At 36.3% G+C, this 16,455-nt stretch overlaps 1 protein-coding gene across 2 annotated transcripts in view; it reads left to right on the forward strand.

Annotated features, from left to right (window-relative positions):
* LOC145662478 (uncharacterized) overlaps nt 1-16,455 on the forward strand; it is an 846,748-nt gene that overhangs the window by 401,430 nt on the left and 428,863 nt on the right. The window lies entirely within an intron of this gene.

Consider the following 16,455-nt stretch of genomic DNA (forward strand, 5'->3'; position numbering starts at 1 on the left):
AGCACGTAATAAGCAAATTTATTACACACAGTTAATTATAATGTCAGTGATATATGGTGTTTATTGAGCAAAACACTTCAAACAAGAAAGATTCATCTTAGACTGAAGAAATGGTAATGCTTCGTTTTTCATTATCATTTGGCATGAAACAAACGCCTGAGAGATATACTACTCCCATATACAATTATTTTGTGATGGAATGTATAACTCGTAGGATATGATGTTTTACTTTTAAAAAAAAAAAATTCAACACTTTCAGTATCCTCCCCAAAAATGTAATAAAGAAATAACGGCCATGTTTTTAAATATTCATTTAGAACTGGACAATCTACACAAAATTTCGAATCGACCAGCAAAAATGGGACGATTCTAGATCTTGTGGTTTTCGAGATCTCGTTGTCAAAAGGATTGGAGACAAACAAACTTTTCTTTGGAGACAAACACATAAACCTAGCATTTTAATATATAGATATATAGATGAACATATCTATTACCTTCTCATGTGAATCAACTAATACTATAAAACAATGTAGCTACAAAAGATAAACTATTTATGAATAATAACACTCATGAAATATATATTGAACAAGAGAACATAAAATAGAATCGTTTAGTTATTAAAATGAACAATGTAGGGCTATAAGAAATACTTGCTCGAAGTAACAGGTCAAGTGAATATTTTGTTTTCACAAATGTCTGTCTTCCTTTATCTCCACTATCATCTTCATCTCACAGAACTCTTAAATATCATAGTTATATCTATAAATATCTAAATATAGGCCAATGTGTAAGATAATATTGAGAATTCAAGAATTATTTTAACATTGACAAAGTCTGCATTCAATGACCACAATATCTCTTCCACAGACTACACATCCTCCTTTATGTAGCAGAATTGTAAAATGTCCGAATAATAATTTTAAACATTTACAAATGTTCATAGAGTTTATATTTTTAGAGAAAAAAAAAAAAAAAAGATCCAGCAAGGTAGACAACGTTATCTACGAAACAGATTTTTATCAGCATTTGTTTTTACTCCTCTTTGTTAAAGTAGCAATAAATAAATAAATAAAATAAATAAATAAGTTAGTTTGGAGTGTTGAGAAAATTGTTAGTGTAAAATACAATTATATAGAATTCCTTTTTCATAATATAAAGATTAGTCGCAAAAATGAGAAACTGCTCTCTGAAATTAGATGATCAATAAAAGATCTTATCTAATCCTGAGCTTAATGATAGATGACTGTCAGATTTCTTTTTGTATTTTTGCTTGGTTAATAGTACCTGCTTCCATAAAAGAATTTAATTTTAGTCAATGTCATTTACAAATTTAAATATAAAAATAAAAGAAAGTATTTAATGTGCCTATAATATGAAGTCGTCTACCCATTCTTGAGATTTATGTTTAAATGAAAGATGATCAAATATACTCCATGTATAAACTTGAATTGGATATCAACACTAAAAATACTAACAAGAAACAATTTGTTGCAGTAAGAATCACGCGTGGCTCAAAAACTTTTTTTGAGTTTTTGTTACGACGGAAAACGTAACAAATGGAGCATTCGCGTCAAAGTTTGCTTTCACCTGAGCAAACTTGCTTCCGAGACGCTTGCCTTGGTCAACAAGGCTTACAAAGAAACGCCCTGTCAAGGGCCCAAAGTGCCTGTGACACATCCGTAAGGTGTCTGGGCCACAACAACTGATTTTGATGAAACTTGGTACAGGCACGTAGCCAGGATTTCGTGAAGGGGGTGGTCCGAATCATGAAATACTGTGGTCATCACACCAGGGACTCGACCATTGAAAACTATTTTACTGGAACATATATTGGTTCGTTTAGCCAGGATTTCGTACCGGGGGAGGGGGGAGGAAGTGACAAGAAATTATGAAGGCCCAGGAGCTCGATCAGTCTAAACTACTTTACTATCAAAATATATTGGTTTGTTAGGACAATAAAAAGAGGATATGTTGGTAAGTATTTTAAGAACAAACTATGAAAAAATCTCGAGTAAAATAATAATAATAATAAAACTTATTGAAAAAGATTTTATAATGTATTTACGTTCTTCCTCTTTTTGTTCAAATATAACAATTTTCCTTTCATTATGACCTCAACTATGATAAAAAATGTCCACGCTGTTACACAACGGCACTATGTTTTCGGAAGCTTGAAATCTTCCTGCCTAGTAGCAGAAATTCTGAGAATTAAGTAACATTTCTATAAATTTCAAATTCCCTGGCTCTTCCAGGATATTATGCTCACCGCGTCACCACGTATTGCAAGTAATACAAATCTCCTCATAAGAAAAAAGTAACTAAAAGCTTCCTGTAGTTTTTTTTAAACGCTGCTCCTTCTTTTTCTCATTTCATTTTGTTTCGTCCTTCCTTATTTTTTTCATTTGTGGTGTCGAAGGGGGGGGGGTCCGGACCCCCTGGACCCCCCCCTTGGCTACGTGCCTGCTTGGTAGACTAATAGGACACCGTGCAAAACAAATGTAATTAGCAGGAATTTGTCGAAAAAGCTTAGTTTCTGAGATACAGTCGATTCATTAAAGATGACATTTGTAATGATATCTCGAGAACGGATCCACCGAGATCAAGCAAACTTTGCTAGCCATAGTAGATACATGATACTTTAAAACGAAATTAAAACGAATTGTCTGCACCTGCGCAAATGTGCGCATGCGCATATCTCGAAAACGTGAAGACTGCGAAATATTTTCCTCTTGCTTAGTTTCAACTATATGACAAGTATAATATAATGCAAGAAAAAAAAAACTAGACTCAAAGGTAAGTGTTTTCAAGAAATTAAGGTGAGAAGATGTTCGGTGAAAACACAACCGGTTTTTTGAGAAAACCGAAATGTCGGTTTTCGGATATCGGTTTTTTAGAAACCGGTTTGAGGTTTTTCTAGAAACCGGTTTTGCCCATCCCTAATTGGAACCAGGCTGTATGTACTTTTTGTGACGAGACTTTTCACACGACGAGATGAGACAACCCCAAAGGTCTTATCATACGAGAAGCCAGACAGAGTGCGTAACTAGAGGCGGGTGTAAGGGGTCAGGCCACCCCAACATCTTCTCACCTCAATTGCTTGAAAACCTTTCAGTCTAGTTTTTTCTTGCATTATGTTATAGACCCTACTCGTTATGTAGTTCAAACTAAGCAAGAGAAAAATATATTACAGTCTTCATGTTTTCGAGATATGCGTATGTGCACAATTATTTGCGCATTCTGCGCAGTTGTGCGCAGGTGCCAGACAATTCGTTTTAATTTCGTTTTAAAGCTATCATGTATCTACTATGGCTTGCAAAGTTTGCTTGATCTCGGTGGATCCGTTCTCGAGATATCACTACAAATGTCATCTTTAATGAATTGACTACATCTCAGAAACTACAGCTTTTTCGACAACTTCCTGCTAGTTACATTAGCTTTGCAAGGTGTCCTATTAGTCAACCAAGTTTCATCAAAATCGGTTGTTGTGGCCCGGACACTTTATGGATGTTCCACAGGCCCTTTTTCTGTGCTTCAGTAAGTTCAAGAACCATTAAAGACATGGAGCGATCTGGATAGTAGTTTTGACAGAACTTTGGCTAGAGTGAAAAATCTCCTGAACTCCGACTGTCGTTTAATCGCCGAAGACCTCAACAGTGCAAAACAAAGATTTGGAAAACTACTTCTGAAAATCTGCCATGACAAAAGCATAAAAACAGCTTTTGCGGCACGCGTAATCCTTACTGCATCAGAACTCGGACGCGACTGATATCGAATGCGTTGCTTAGCTTAGACCCCCACTACGAATTCCCTTGCAGGGGAGCGGGCTGCTGGTGACTGGACGCGAGTGGCCAGGAGAATCCACCACCCCAACGTGACATGGTCTAGGTACTAAATCTGCTGCAGACCACTCAAGGGCGCTGGTCCTGCCGGGCCGGGAAGACCGGACCCCCAAAAACTCATGTGGGCCCCCTCATTGTATTTATGAATATATAATATTTGGCATTATTTGAATGCGATTTGTCTTAAAATCCTCATGTATATGCCTTCTGCATCTCAATGCCCACCCCTTCCCAATTTACAGAGAAATTGGCGCCCTTGAGTACACTGTGAGCCACAGTATCTGTGAGTTCAACATTTCCTCAATTGACACATTGCTAACATACAAACTGCAGCAAACCATAGAAAAGATGCTTGGAAAGTTGGGTAATTTACGTCACGCTTAAGTTTAATTGCAACATTTTAGCAATTATATATCGTCACACAACTCGCGAAGCACATACCGAGTTTTTTCGCCAGTGCAGGAAAAGTTTCTTTCAAGGAATCATGATCGCCAACGGATACAATTACTTAGAAATATAAGGTAGAACAAAACTTGAAGATGAATGCTGACTACTTGTATACATATACAGAAACCTACAAATCTGCTTTATTGAAATCTGGGTTCATAATTCTGGATTTCGATTTCGAGCAAAGGTATTATGGGATTGCAGTCAGGGCTGAATCTGGTCATTCGTCCTTTACAAGCAGTGATGATTTCAGACAGTTTCTTTTCCGAGGGCAATTTCAATACGCTTGAGGTTAAATTATTACTAAAACATACTATTAGTCCTTATTTAGCACAATCGGGGATTTGCTCCGAGGGAAAAGTTCTTACCTCTAAGAGAGATTAACATCAAACTATGCCCTAAAATCATCCCTGTTTACGAGTAACTGTAGAATTTGTTGTCAGAGTCACTTTTGAGTTAAGTTGTTGATATCAAAACATCGTATTTTTTATAATAAGAGAGAAGAGAGTTCTATTAGAATTTTTACCTATACTAGACATTTAATACAAAACGGAGAATTGTCTAGTTGTAGGCCGATATTCTAGGCTGATTTCTCAAATGATGCTATCCACCAGGTGACTTAATAGCAAATCTATATTAGAAAATTGAAAGTGACTATGTTTGTTGCTCTTAATCTCTTGAACCACACGACCAATTTCGATCAAATTTTCAATATAGATAAGGTTCGGACCTGGGTTGGTTTTCATTATGTCACTTTAATGGTAGAAATTAGGGGAGATGGAGGGGAGGAGAAGATATATAAAAGTAAAAAAAATTGAACTCACAGTCAGATCTCGGTCAAATTTTCAACACAGATGAGGTTCAGGCACGAGAGATTTTTGTCATTTTATTTTGACAATGCAACTTAGGGAAGAGGAGGGGGAGATGTAGATATAAAAAATAAAAATGAAAGTAACTATCTTTGAGTCAAACTTCATCAATCTTGAATCACCCGACTGGTCTCGATCAAATTTTCAAAATATGTGAGGTTTGGACCTGAAATGGAGTTTGTCATATCAGTTTGATGGTGTGACTTAAAGGATAGGGAGGGGGAGAAACATTTTAAATGATCGAAAATGACCGCTATTAGTATCGAATATATAGTTTTCTGGGTTCCTGAGTTGAACTGTGACACTTTCGATCCTATTTACGTCCTAATTCACCCTGTTACTTAAAGTATGGGGAGAGGAAGATACATACAACTTATAAAAATGACCAATATTAGTGTCAAATCCATCATTTTTGGGGTCCGTAAGAGGAAAATTGTCATTTCCGATTCCATTTAAATAAAAATTCAGCACCGAAACTTGAGAAAGAAGGAGGAAGAAGACATAAAAATGATTGAAAATGACCATTATTAGTGCCGAATCCATGATTTTCGGGATCACTTAGATGAACAGTAACACTTCTGATGCCATGCCTCGCAACATGGAGGAGGGGAAGACATATAAAATAATTGTAAATAACTGATATTAGTGCCAAATTCACAGTTTTCAGGGTCGCAGAGATGAATAATTATAATTCTGAAGCTGTTTAAATCCAAATTCAGCCCCACAACTTGGGGAAAGAAGAATTGGAAATATATAAAAATCATAGAAAATGACCGATATCAGTGTCTAATTCATAGTTTCCGGGTTCACTGAGATGAACAATGACACTTTCGATGCCTTGCTCCGCGCATGGGGGAGGGAAGGGAAAGATATATAAGAATCATTGAAAAATGACCAACATTAGAACCGAATTCATAGTTTCCGGTGTTGGTGTGATGAACAGTGACACTTCTTATACCGTTTAAATCTAAATTCAGCCACGTTACATGGGGAGGAGGAGGCGGAGAGAAATATAAAAATCATCGAAATTGACCGATATCAGAGAGAGATTTAGTAATAGTAAAAAGTGACTAACTAACTGAAATTATTAGTATTTTTTTTTAAATTCAGAGAAGCGGGTAACATACTCAATAAATAAATTCGTCACAATTTTGGAACACTAAATAGAAAATATTTCCCCTTTTCAGCAGTGAGGTTATGTGAAGTGTGGAACAGAAGTTTGTCGTAGAATTTGAACAATATGAGCTTTCGCCGAGAACGGAGACAACTTGATAGTAGCAATATAGACAACTTTCTAAAAGTATTATATGTATCACTAAAACTGTTCCCGCTGAGTATATTGAAGATTTTTGAATAGGACTATATTTCAAGATTTATCCTCTTAAAAATTCGAACTACTGTAGTAGCCAAAGGCTATTCAGATGAAATAGTTTCGCCCTGTTATACGACAAATTTTTAATGGATTATTTTTATAATCAAAACTGTAAATGGCTATTGATAAAATGTATACAGTTATGTCAAAATTAAATTTAACATTTAAAAAAAACTTTCATCTTTGCCAATTTTTTCGAGGGTTCCGCCTTCGGTTTTTATATCTAGGTATATTGTAGTGGGACATTACATAAATATTCCTATATATGGAAGGTATAAGTACGTAGACAGTGTCTCAGTGGCGTATTTACGATTATGTTTCGGGGAAGCTTTGTTAACTCTATTCTTGGAAATGTGAAAATTCTGCAGGATATTTCATTTACTTTAAAATAGCAAATAACATTTCGGGGGACTTAAGCCCGAAAGCTCCCCTTGAATACGCCACTGGTGACTACACTAGAAATGGAAAATTGAACAAGTATCCCTCCTGGTATCTATTCATCCTCCACACTATTTCCAGACTTGTATCGTATTGTAAGTCACATAATATAAAAATCCTAGTTTCGGTCTAAAGAAAGGAATAGTTAATAATGTTAACTAGCTTCATCACTGTGGCACGATTACGCTAATTAAAATTTTCTTGAAATTGAGCATGATCCCCTTAATCTTGAAAACAATTTAGGAGATTAGTGTTCATCCATATGCATCTATTTGAGAAGAAATCATACGAGAACTGAATTTGATCGGTATTACTATACTTGTGATTAAGAATCCAAATTATTGTACATAATCATAATTGATCACGTTTACTTGCATATTGTTTCACTTTAGAACTCAAATTACAAAAAAAAGTTATAACCACTTCTCTACCATATTCGTTAAAATGTGTATCATTCAGTTTACTAAATGGTCTGCAGTCAAGATATATTGCGAACTAGTTTTGTCACATGTCTTTTTTTCTATTTCTCTCTCTCTCTCTCTCTCTCTCTTTCTCTCTCTCTCTCTCTCTCTTTGTTGAGTATTTGGTTATATAGAAAGACGGGGGGAAATATCGTTTTCCCTCGTGTATCATAAAACAAAAAAAGAATAAAGGAAGTAGAGAAAAGTAAAATTGCACTCCGGGCGGTGATTTTGAGGCTAATCACAGTTTATCACTGTCAAAATGGAAGCTATTTACGTCAAACAGAAAGAGCTTAGCTCAGAGTTCACGGTGATGTATACATTTTTTCCTGGAAAGTTTGTTTTGTTTGTTTCTTTTCCTTGATATCTTTAAGTTTTGCAATTTATGACATAAGTGTCCCATCAATCATTCCAGTCTACATTTCCAATCTGGTGTGGAAAATAGACCTTAAAGAGTAGAGAGAGTTTAGAAGGCTAATATGTGCATTCACACACACACATACATACATACATACATACAAACTTTACCAAGATATTTAAAGAACACTAGCGCGAACATCGTATCCATTAAAATCATTTTAGATTATCTAACAAAAGAACCCCAATGTTTCTGCAAAGCATTTTACTTTTTCTTTGGTTACAGTATAGGTTTACTTTAGCAGAGTTCCTTTGTTCTGTTTATGTCAGATGGATTTGACAGCGCTGCTTTTATATGTGTAGATGCAGTTGTTATCAGTGTGTTGTTTCTGCTTGCAGATGTCGGACTGTCGTATTCAAGTTAGTAAAATAACGCAAAAGAATGAACTTTGTCGGGATGCGTATATCATGGCAGAATTTTTGTATAACTGAATAGGGAAATAGTTTCACTATCGGAACGACTACACCTAAAAATATCGTGGCCAAGTAATGACAAATGGAGTCCACACAGAAATATTCAACGAAAAAAGGGCCCCAGGGTATTAGTAGCTAAAGTACTGTCTATGGTGCTCCATGGAATCCACCAAGCAGGTCAAGAGAATTCACCACCCTAATGTGACATAGTCTACAGACTAAATCTGCCACAGTCCACTGCCAACCACAAAATATGTGAGTTCATCACATCCTCAATTGACACATTCCTAAACATAACATAAACGTGAGCAAACCTTAGGGAAGATACTTGAGAAGTTCACGTTTATCTCACGCGTAATTGCAACATTGTGACAATTATGTACAGTAACGTCACTTGCAGAGTACATATCGAGTTTTATCGCCAATACAGGGAAATAATTATTGCCAATAGATACGATTACTTAAACGTATAAGTTGTGACAAAATTTGAAGATTAATGCTGGATAGTATCAGCAATCCATTAAGACCCCAAACCACTGTAAAGATATTACTTATTTGAGCGAGCCAACAAGAACTATGTGCTTATCTACATAAACAAAGCGTCCACTAATCTTCTGGGGTTTTGTCATGACTCAGAAAATAAGAATCTGTGCTATTCCTTTTCATAGCATACCTGTCACAAGCCCTGAGTACAACCCAATAAATCCTGCTCATTTCGATTGTTTAACCCATTATCAGCCATTGTCCCTTTTTTGGGACGGTTTATTTTACTATTTTTTGAAAGTGTTTGGAAAGATATTCTTCCAATATTTCATTTCCTCTCATTTGTTCACAGTCTCTTCTGCATGATACAGAATTCACCTATTAAATTCCCTGCTTTTAGTCGACTTTATATCTCAAACAGTTATGAATAAACACATTTTATGACATTAACAACGATACAAGTGTTTGGCTGGTAATGGGTTAAACGTCTACGCGTCGTCCTCCCTTTGTATGAAAAATTTACAGGTAGAAATGAGATGGGGTTTCTATACCCGTGCTTCAACGTGATTCTTGTGGAAATTATATGTCAGAGAATAGTTCATAACGCTGATGATGTAACAGAACACAACCGGTAGCGGCGGCGGCATGAATTTTATTAAATTTGTTACTTACACTAGAAAGAAATAGAATTTCAGCAGAATATAAAGAAAACCCAATATTTCATTAATATTATTAATTTACAAAGAGGAAAAAGATATATAGCTTTTCATGAGCTTAGTATGAAATGCGGACCTATAGCTTAAAATGAAATCTGAACTACTTGAGTTCCCGCAGGGATAATTCATTTTGAATTGACCTTTCTACCCTTAAACGATGTTTGTAAGTGAGCATATAATATTGTGAGACCGCCGTGTTTGTAGGAAAACTAGTTTTCTCTATAGTACATCACGACAAATTATACAACGGAAACATAGCAGTGTCTCAGACTGACAGATCTCTGAACGTTTATACCAGAAACAAGTAAGGATTAACTGAGAACTAGAATTCTTTTATTTTTTATCCTCTCATGTTCCAAACAAAATATGCTAATTTTTTGAATAAATCAGCATAGGAAAAGCAAATCACATATTCCCATGTTAAACATTCGGCAGAGAATGGCTAGAATCTACGTTAGATGAATATCCTGAATGGCAAATTTCTTAACAATTACAGAACAAAGGAGGGACCCATCATTCGTAGTCACTTAATCTTCCTATCTTTGTTTGACTTGGGAGTGCAGATCCAAGTCCTTAAGCAAACCTCATCATATTAAGTAAATTCAACTTCACTCACAAGTCTCGTGACCCTGCTAAGTCAGCGGTAAAATACACAGACAGAGATACTGATTCACACATACAAGACGCGCTAAAGAGAGAGAGAGAGAAATAAAGTATGGATTCAGACATTTTATCAAAGGCTATTCAGAATTTTAAGCGCTTGACTGATGTATTGAGATAACAGTACCTTTACATGTAGTATGTGCATTAGTGTTAGCAGGGAAAAAAGTATACTTGAAAAGATAGGGGTATGCATGACGTCATACCGCCCCCCGTGCCTATCTTTAACCATTGTACATTTTTAGGAAGTAGATTTACGACATTGATGTTTTTGGAAGTGCGGTAACGGCGTTCCCCTCACTTTTGCCCCTGACTGTTAGAAGAAATCAAACAAAACTAGATACAATTTGCTAAATAACTGTGTATATTTTCCATATACAATATGTACAGGGTGATTTTTTTTTAACGGATTTCATTTGGGTCTAAACTTTCTAACTAAAGTCCGATTTTCATCCGGTTTGTGACAAATGATCAGGGAAGGATGGAAGATTTATGGAACTATGTTTAAAGGTTTAAATTCATCCGGAGTATATTGGCCACGCCACAAATCAAGATAAACAGCAAATATTCACCTTACAATTGAAATAAGGTGCGGTGTAGTGCGGATATTTGTTTTCTTCGTTAGATGACAACTTCGCTAAGGTCAATAAGGAATAGGTAACTGGGCCGTTGATTGGGAATTTTGCTGTGCAGTTCTGTGCTGCCGCCTGTGTGAGTATGATTGCATACAGTGAGTGGATGTACCCTTTGGAGTAACATGAGTTTATCGTTAAAAGTTTTTGGAGAACGCAATCGTTTGTTGCTACACAAAGGGCATTTAGAAATAAATTTGGCTCACGTTCTTCCCCAGATAGGATCATAACATGGTCGATAGTGAATAAATGGGAAGAAACAGGATCGCTTCCGTGTGAAACAGGGAAGCATCGGACCCTGCAGGCGGGTGTTGGAGAAGATGTCAGTTATTGATTCCTTAGGTCGCGCAAGAAATCTCTCCGTCATTTGTCGCAAGGAACTTGCTATAGCTATTCAACATGTGATTTGTGGGTGTTACCACTAACACTTAATTTGTATTCTGCAATTTCGCTTCAAAAATATAATATCTCATTCCAATTGTCAGGTACACTGGCGAATATTTGCTGTTTTTTCTTGAAGCATGGTAGATATTACCCCAGATGAATGTAAACAAGTAAACATAGTTCCATAAATATCCCATTCTTTCTTGATAATTTGCCATAAACAGCATGAAAATCGGACTTCAATTAGACAATTTTAGACCCAAATGAAATCGTTGAGTTTTAGAAAAATCACCCTGTATATAAATAAATTAAAATCTATTCAGCAGAATAAAACAAAAACTATCAAATGCTTCATTCTGGCAATGCAAAATTAGTTTTATCGATTATTTTCGAAAACTACGCATAAAAAGTTAACCTCAGATACATTGTTTTGTAGACGTAGCAATGATCTCATCTTTATATAACATTACAGTAAAACAAGATTTAAAATTGAATAATAAATTATAATCTTTGGTTATATCTTATTAACCTTAATGTACACATTTGTCTTCAGTATCAGTTTGACCGTTAAGAGATGGCGTAGGCTATCGTTTAACATCACTTTTTAAGTTTACAAAAATACTTCCTTTTCTAGAAAAATACGCATGGAAATTGACAATCACATATCTATATATTTTTTAACAAACTATATGAGATATTTTGACTTGTGTCTGGCCAGGTCTGTATCCAGGGGGGTCTAGCCCCCCCCTCAATTTTGGCTGACCCCCTAAAATTTTCACAGTGGACTGGCAAATGAACTATAATATTGTGATGAACTATAATATGGTTGCTTGCATCGGGAACCCCCTAACTTTAGCCGGGCCCCCCTACATTTTTTTGCTGGCTACAGGCCTGTGTCTGGCTGACCTTTGGAAAAAAAAATCCGTTAATGCTAAGTAGTGTCGCCACAGTCCTAGCTCTATAGTAGGCTGAAAAATAATACCAAATTGAAACAAAAACGTTCTGAATCCATTATTTTATACCAGAGTAATACATCGCTCTAGAACACGAAACCAAAAGAGGTGAAGTTCTAAAACATTCTCCACACTCCTCTTCCAAGAGTTCAAATCAAGAAAGTGGTCTTTTTAAAAGTAACCAAACAGGAGGACCCCGAACAACCGTGGAAGTAGATGAAACTTTTCTCGCACGTAGGAAGTATAACAGTGGCCGTAAATTAAAAGGGAAAACAGTTATCATCTTTGGTATGTATTGTAAGGAAATCAAACTCGTCTCTTTTTCAGTGACCAATAAATGAAAATGGTATAATTTATATATAACGAGGAACAAATCAATCATCTCCGAGTTCGTTTGTAAACAGTACTAACTAACTAACTAACTAACTCTATGGCCTATGGAACCCGGAGGTTCAGTGCCGCGTTCACAAAAGCTCTCCATTGACTTCTATCCTTAGCTAATTGCATCCAGTTTCTACTTTGTATTCCTATCTTTGCGAGATCCATCTTAATATTATCCTCCCATCTGCGCCTAGGTCTTCCTAATGGTCGTTTTCCTATGGGTCTACCAGTCAAGACTTTGAAAGCGTTTCTACTTTCTTCCATTCTAGCTACATGACCTGCCCACCTAAGCCTCCTAGACTTTACGACCCTAACAATGTTGGGTAAACCGTATAAACTATGTAGTTCCTCGTTATGAAGCTTCCGCCATTCCCCATTCTCGTTCCTCTTGGGTCCGAATATTCTTCTCAGGATCCTGTTCTCAAATACTTTCAGTCTATGTTCTTCCCTCAGAGTAAGCGACCATGTTTCGCAACCATACAGAACAACAGACATGATTATCGTTGTAAACAGTACTTATAATAAAATATTAAAATATAAATTATTGCACCTTATTCTCGCTTGTTTCACGACCGAAAGAGGATAATAGACTGTAAGAAGAATATAACATAAGTAAACTGACATTTGTAAAAACCGATCCAGGGTCCGGTTTTTGTTTTGGTGTATTATCTTTGCAACGAAATAAATTATAGACTTACTTAAGCACATGATTGTCTTCTAAATATACAACACTTGATCCAATGTGTGTATATGTGTTGTTGTTGTTTTCTTTTAATTTCAAGCAAAAACTTCCACCATACTCTTTCTTTCTCGTCTAATGTCACTTGTTTCATGGTGTAATTCGAATTACAAATTTTCCACACAAAGTTCGTAGCGTTGTGCGGTGCAACGTCACAGACTGAATGTTCAATAGCATTCCAACACACAGTATAAGTTAAGAGTAGGAAAAGTCTTACTGACACTTTTGAAAATGTGACAAGTATTTGTTAAACGGTGCTCAATTGGGTAGAATTGTACCAACTTTTTCATTAAAGGGGCTGAAAATGCCAGCATGGTACCAACTGGCTTTGAATGACAAAAGGACTAAATTTGGCACAATTGTATCAAGTGTGGCAACACTGATTTTAAGTATATTGTACAATTTGAGGATATAAATTAAGCTTATTTTAGTGATGTTGCATCACGCTTAGAAGTTTTTCATACAAGTACAACTAATTAATACCTATTATGTATAAATTATAATAAATAGAGTATTTTTTTAATATTTGGGATATTGTAATTTATGATATGTATAAGATAAAATGTTAATTGACGGAACCATGTAATTATGTACTCAAGAAGAACATAATTTCTCTAATCTTACACGCGTGGTATCCCTAATTCTAACATTATATTTTTCCTTGCGATTTAGTTATGATACTTTGCAGGCTTCATCGCCACCTATTATTTTTATTTTTACATTTTTAAAAATAGTAAAATACAGAAATGATAGGTATGGCAAAAGCGATGATTTCAGGAGATATTTTAAGCGGGGGGGAATTTCAATTCACAAGTTGTAAAACGTAGGGAATATATTTAGTTGAAGGCTGCCAGCATTTTCTTCGAAAAAATCTTGCAATTTTGCTAACTTCTGTCCATATTAGGTTTGGTTGGGTTAGGTTAGATTATTTTGGATTGGTTAGGTTAGGTTAGTTTCGGTTAGGTGCTCATATTCCCGTATGTGCCCTTCCGGTAAGTACATATAGTCTCTATAGCATTACGGACATTAATGCTGTATCGCCGGACCAATTTCAAAATTAAAAATATTACAAAAATGTACTGCATTCTGTTATATTTGATTGGATTACATTAACTTACGTTAGATTAGGCTACATTAGGCGTGCAGTATTACTATATGGATCCATACTTTAAGTAGTAGTAGTAGAAGGAACGGGTTAGAAGCCCCACAGGAGTTAGTTGGGTTATGTTCTCGACATGAAATGGGCTAATTAGACTTGGCCAATTTTTTCTGTACATTTTACAATCTATGGATCCGTATGGTAAAACAAGTGTACCTCTTCGCGAAATAGTCCCTCCGCCTCCACATAGAGTGCCTCTTACAACTTCAAAAACAAGCAACAAATACAACCACTTTCTTAACTTTTCTATTAATATTACTTACCTTTCACTTATTCTTCCTCACAAACTGAAATAAATCCTCCAATAGAGCCGGTAAATTTCCTAAAATTGGTCCGGCAATACAGCACTTAACCCAAATTACGCATTTCTCATTTCTGCAGCATGTATTTCTATTCCATTCTTAAATGAGACAAAGATTAATTAGTTTCCCTTAGTAGTAATGGGGTGACTTGGCCTCACTTTTTGGCCCCTGGGTCCCTGCCTTAGGACCCATGGTCCCTGGCCCGGGGTCAATGACCTAGGGGTACCATGGCCCACCCCCTAAAATTTGGCAGGGGTACATAGGACCACCCCCAGGACCCATGGTCCCTGGCCCGTGTCAATGACCTAGGGGTACTTAGGACCACCCCTCTAGATTTTGGCAGGGGTACATAGGACCACCACCCTTAAATTTTGGAAATTGCCAAATCTAAAAATTGAGTGTGGTAGCCTAGGACCACAGTATGTACCTCTATCAGTATTGGGTGTCTATGTCGTTCCCTTTCATGGGTAAAAAATTGCCAAAAATTCAAATTTCGGAGGTTTTTGACCTAATTTATCCCCTTGGATGAGGTATTATTACCCTATATGGTTATATGGGCGTATACAGGGATTCATTCCCTTTTATAAGACATGGGTATATTAATGCACCCCTTGAAATTTTTGGGAGGGGTACTTTGGCCCACCCCTTCAATTTTGGAAATTGCCCAATTTCAACATTGGGTATTATAGTACAGGACCCTAATATGTATTATGATAAATTTGGGTGGTCCACCTCGTTCCCTTCTAGGGGTACAAAATTGCCAAAATATAAACGTAAGCAATACGTAGTACCACGTGTTTGGTTTTTGGTCGATTTTATCCCCTTTGATGAGGTTATTATTCTATATATATAGTTATATGGTCATGTATAGGGGTCCATTACCTTTCATAAGATATGGGTATATTTGTGCACCCCGGGAGGGGTACTTTTGGCCCACCCCTTAAATTTTGGAAATGCTCATTTTATATATTTGGTATTATAGTACGGGACCCTAACATGTATTATAATAAATTTGGGTGGTCCACTTCGTTCCCTTTTAGGGGTACAAAATTGCCAAATTTTAGTACAACCACGTGTTTGGTTTTTGGTTATTTTATTCCCTTGGATGAGGTCCTATTACCTTATATGGGTGTATACAGGTGTTTATTTCCTATTGTAAGACGTAGGTACATTTGTGCACCCCGGCAGGAGTGCCTTGGCCCACCCCTTAAATTTTGGAAATTGCCCAATTTAAACATTTGGTATAATAGTATAGAACCCTAATATAGATCACTATAAATTTCGGTGGTCTATCTCGTTCCCTTTTAGGGGTACAAAATTGCCAAAATATAAACGTAAGCATTACGTTGTACCACGTGTTTGGTTTTTGACCTAATTCATTTCCTTGGATGAGATCCTATTACCTTATATGGTTATATGACCATGTATAGGAGTCCATTCCCTATTATGAAACATAAGTACATATGTGCACCCCCGGGAATGGTACCTTGGCCCGCCCCTTAAGTTTTTAGAAATTGCCAAATTTAAACATTTGGTATCATAGTACTGGACCCTAATATATATTACTACAAAATTTGGGTGGTCCACCTCGTTCCCTTTTAGGGTGCATTTTGTTCCGCTTTAGGAGTGAACCTTGCAATCGTCCCGAGTTTGATTCTTGGAAATGTTGAATTTAACGTCCCCGCGAAAACGGTGAGAGATGATAGGACGAAACATGAACTTACTTGACTGAGGATTGAAGCAGTGACCTCATACAGTAGAGAGACAAGCACTGAGCCATCGTACACGT

Source organism: Thermobia domestica, chromosome 10 (genome assembly GCF_964235325.1).
Source record: "Thermobia domestica chromosome 10, izTheDome1.hap1.1, whole genome shotgun sequence".
NCBI classification, from domain to species: Eukaryota; Metazoa; Arthropoda; class Insecta; order Zygentoma; family Lepismatidae; genus Thermobia; species Thermobia domestica.